At 41.8% G+C, this 4,975-nt stretch overlaps 1 long non-coding RNA gene across 1 annotated transcript; it reads left to right on the forward strand.

The window, feature by feature from the left end:
- Window positions 1-803: 803 nt before the first annotated feature.
- Window positions 804-1,680, forward strand: LOC124667990. The gene is made up of 2 exons (XR_006991509.1): window positions 804-1,266; window positions 1,390-1,680. It is a non-coding gene; the product is annotated as an uncharacterized LOC124667990 (long non-coding RNA).
- Window positions 1,681-4,975: the final 3,295 nt, after the last annotated feature.

Below are 4,975 nucleotides of genomic sequence, written 5' to 3' on the forward strand. Positions count from 1 at the left end.
GAGATTTTGCACGTAGCTGGATATTTTTCATTGGTTTCGAAACTTAAAACTATGATTATGATTTGACAAGGGCTCCCATCAGTATGGGGTGAGCAAGCCCTCCCATCAGTATATCAGAGGAATTTGACAAGGGCTACAGGACGACTAGATACATCATCAAAAAAGGTGATGCATGTCTCCTTCACCAAAACAGCTGAAACAAGTACATAAACGCAAGTACACCACCATAATAATACTACTACATTAACGTCGTCCTCGTGGTACGTCGTCCTCGTCTCCCCGCTCATCCCGTAAAATCCCGCATCGTTGGAGAAAATATGCCATTTTTGTTAACTTCGTGCGGAAAAACCGATAGGAACCACGGCGGAAAAGGAAAACCGCTCCTTCACTCATAATCCCCTCCTCCGCTCCTGGCCAGTTGCCACGCACGCGAGGCCACAACACCCAGGCAAAACTGCTCCTTCACGTTCCTCAGATCCCTTCGGGGAACACACCACGGGGAGAGAGGGTGGCCGATGGCGAGCGGGGTGGGAGCATGAGGACAGCGTGGGAAGTTCATCTCCCCTCTTCCCGGCACCGCCTCCCTCCTTTGCGGACACACGTCGCTCCGCGCGGCGACCCCCACTGCGACTGGGCGACCTAGACGAGGTCGCCGCGGCTGCTGCACCCCAACTCTACGCGGCGCCACGGCGGTCGCCGCTGCCCCACCTCGCTCCTCACGTTGACGCATGACTCAAGGTACCGCTTGAAGGCCGGATAGGTGGACGCGGATTTTCTTTATCTTTATTATAATCGGACAAACCAAGAGTTAATTGTTGCCAGTTTCTTCATCTCACGGTGGATTTTTAGTTGATGCAATCTAGGAGGTATTGTTAGTCACAGACACAGTAGGCGCGAGCAGTGGCGCTAGCATCTGCATCCCATGGACTGCATCTCACGTTAAGATGAGAGATTGATTCTTTGCATCCTCCATGCCTATGAATACCTACAACTTGTCTGACGTATTGCCTCACCGGATTGTAGTTCGAAATTGGTTACCAAATAAGCTTTATTTTAGGAAATGAAAGTAAGAAATCAGCACATATAACTTTATAATGTATGAACAATACTTTGCAGGGTTGATCAATGTTGCTGAGTGGTAGCAGCTCAGCTGTGCTTAATGAGCTGAAGCTTTACGATTTCCAGTCTAAAAAAACGTCTCCTTTTGTATGCATTGAATTTAGTCTGTTTACAGATGTAATTCCTTATGCTGACTTCACAATGATGGTAAAACTATATTCTATGGAGATTTTTTTTCTTCCATTGCCGTGAAGCCTTACCATGAATTTTTTTTCTTGAGAAATATGCTACCGGGGCAGACTTAGTACTGAATTGAGTCAGTTTTAGCAGATTGTATGCGCTCTGGACAGAATGAGTCAGCTACTCATAGCAAGAAGGAGATGGACTAGCTGCTTCTCTATGGATGCTCCTCCAGATATCAGAGCTTGGATCGATTACAAGATGTAGTCTACATGCTAAGAACTGGCAATCTGTTCCTTTCAGTTTTTATTTACAAAGAATTAGTAGTTGCACTTGCGTTTATGAAACAGACAGTGCAATTGGCAATACACTCATTTAAAGAAATGACACCTTTTCTGGTGATTAGTTTGCTAAGATTGTTTGTCCGTGGTTGTAAGTTAATTTGATCTGGGAGGTAGCCTAAAGGAACAGCCTTCAGGGATTAATAATTTGATGAGAGCAAGGCTTATCCAGTTGAAGTAGCAAGACTTCTCATCCCTGGTAATATCTATTTCCATTTGAAAGTTATTTTAAACTCTGACTTCACTAAGTGATATTAGAAGTGTCTTTGATATTGAGCTGAATGTGTTGGAGGGAACATGTATGATATTGCTTAGGTGAGTGAATTTTTTGGTGTGCATGTCTGGCATTTTTTCGATCATTTCAATACTTATTACTGGTCATAGGTTTTTCCATACATACGTAAGTTGTCATCGGCAATGGATCAGTTCAAAACACAATCTGTTAGTGTTAAAGTTCTAACTGGTGCAGGCTGATATGATGCCTCTCCATTTTTTTTTCCTGGTTTCATCATGCTGGTTGACTACTTGCATTTTTTGTCACTAAATACTTTTTATATTAGTAGAGCGTGCATACCCTTTCAGATTTTTAAGAGACTGAAGTTATCAAATCATATTACTGTGTCATATGTAGTAAGGATATCATGATGAGTAAACGCACCAATTTGACAAGATATTTGCAAATTCTGTAATGGAAAATCCGAAAAATTGGAATTCTCTGTTAAGATATTTTTATCCATAAGTAATGCTTGCAATGTGAATTGATTGACTCAATTGTACTGTCCTTTCAGTCACTAAACAAAGGAAGCCCCACAGAGCATGATTCTTGACTTCTTTCATTCCAATAAAAAGGTAAGCAACAACACATCAACCATTCCCCTGGAATTGTACCTTGATCACTATGCTCTCTTGGAATGATCTTTATGATAGAAATGCTAATTATATTTGCTATTTGCACCTCATGGTTTTTCCTAGACTTTTTCAGTAGTATGTAAACAGTTATAAGACCCAAGTGATTTTCTCTTTTATGCTCCTTTCATGTGAATCTCTTATGTTGCATCTTCATATACTTTTATATCAGGATATGATTTCTTTAGTATTTTGATAGTGCATTTGTATGATGTAGAGGAATTTCCTACACTATGGTTCTCTAACATCAATGGGGCGGAGAAGTTTGTAGATAAATGCAGATTATGCATCGTCAAATTATCTCTATACAAGAAGTATTTACACATGATGTTTCCACATGTTTGTTCCTAATATGATAACCCGTGGTTCTCATGTGCTTTTGTTCTCCAGACGTTGGATGCACCATAATAATCTATTGAGATTTAGTTAAATGAAATAGATGACCTCAAGATTGCTTGTTTTATTAATTAGGTGGTGTATCCATTGGTGACATGCTCGGGCTAGGTGTTTTCCTCTCCTAAGAGAGGGAAAGGAGTTCTTGGAGGTAAAGTCACGCATCCTGATTGGGATCCACAGCTTGGTAGGCAGATAATATATCCAATGTCACTCGAACTGCAAGTTAGTTGGGCCTAATATGTCAGATAATTTTGACAGAAGAGCAATGCCTTGGTTCAACAGGAAGAATGTAATTCGAGGATGAATAAAGTTTTATTTAAGCATATCTTCAGGAATAAGATCCAGTAGCAGTGTGTGAGTAATTGATTCTAATGTTAAATATAGAGTAAGAATTTCTGATTGACATTAAGTGTTTCTTTACTAGAAACTAAAATTCCCAGATTGATAAGCATTATTTAATTGTAATATATTGTTTTATTTTTCCAGTACCTGGTAGTTATTTATGAACAATTTTATAAGAGCCCATGCATTGAAAGGCCTTAGTTAATAAATTCTTTGTTCAAAATATCGTGTTGTTGGAGACACTATTGAATTGTAAGTCATCGCATTATCTCGGCCTGCTCCATAAAAACCTCCATGAAAAAATGTATTTTCATTACGGCGTGGAAAGAAAATGAGCAGTGAAGGCCAAGGATCAAAATCAGATGTTCAATTGCTTCTTGATTGTGGCCACTACCAACCATGTAATATCCGCTTCGCAGCTATTGATTGTATAAAGAGAGCGACATGTGTTTTGACTAACCCAAACAAAATAATTTCACCATTGCCTAAATGGTATTGTCCTTGAAATGTTTTTTACGGAGGAAATGTGTTTTGACTAACCCAAACAAAATAATTTCACCATTGCCTAAATGGTATTGTCCTTGAAATGTTTTTTACGGAGGAAATGTTGATGGGAATGTCTTAATTGACAAATGCTTCATGCCACCGGAATTACCATGTTAAGTTTTCTTTTGTAATGGTCATAGCAACGCACGAGCATTCAACTAAAATAAGAGTACTACTCCCTCTAATCTAATTTAAACCAAAATAAAACTTAAACTTCATCCTAAATTTAAAACTAGTGCCTCGTCCTCGTTCTTCGCTCATTTTCTGATCCAAGACGGCGCAGAGTGCCAGAGTGCATGGCACGGAACTCTTCATCGGTGGCATGCCATGGGCATGTCACCGGATGCATGATTTTTTCGCAATGTTTAAATTTGAATTTAGGCCGCATGTCACAAGGTGACATGCAAAAGGTGCATGTCACCTGGTGGTGGTAGGCAACTACCGCATTTACGGCGGCGTAGGCGACTGGACACCGCGTGGCCAGCCGCTGCCCTCGTGGCCACCTTGGTTTCCACACGGGAGACCATTAAACGACGACGACCAACCTTCCCGCGTCACGGCCGATGCGAACCATCACGTCCTCTCGCTGACAAGGCGGCCCCTGGGTACTTTTCAATTTTTGCGAAACTTAAAACATGGGTTGCAACTGAGATTTATTTAATGACATCAACTGTTTGAGAACGAGGTTAAGTTCTCATCAGTCCACAAATCGCACCCTAAATTTATATCACCATTTCGGATGGACGGACACGATTGCTCCAAGAGAGTCGAGGAGACGCCTGTAGGCCCGCCATATGCGGACAATTAAAGTCAAAGAAACCCGTTCGGCTAGCGACTATGACTATAAGGGCAAAACGCTAAACTCTCTCGTTCCATTCACTTTCTTCCTCTCTCCACCTCAAACAAACATTTGTTCGTCGCTCTCTCCTCCAGCAATGTCTTCAAAATTCAGGTCGTCGGCGGTCAAGTACGCGGAGAAAAAACGCCGGCTCAAAATTTCGAGAGACGGTTCCAGAAACCAAGTGGGCTCGCCGTCGCCGCCGCCGCCGCCGAAACGCGTCCGTGATGTGCTCACCGGGTTAGTTTCCTTCGCCATGTACTTTCGTTTCTTTCGTCGCTCTCTCCTCCAGCAATTAATGTGTTCAAACTTCAGGTCGTTGGCGGTCAAGTACGCGGATAAAAACGCCGGCTCGAAATTTCGAGAG

The sequence above is a fragment of the Lolium rigidum genome, chromosome 6, assembly GCF_022539505.1.
Source record: "Lolium rigidum isolate FL_2022 chromosome 6, APGP_CSIRO_Lrig_0.1, whole genome shotgun sequence".
NCBI classification, from domain to species: Eukaryota; Viridiplantae; Streptophyta; class Magnoliopsida; order Poales; family Poaceae; genus Lolium; species Lolium rigidum.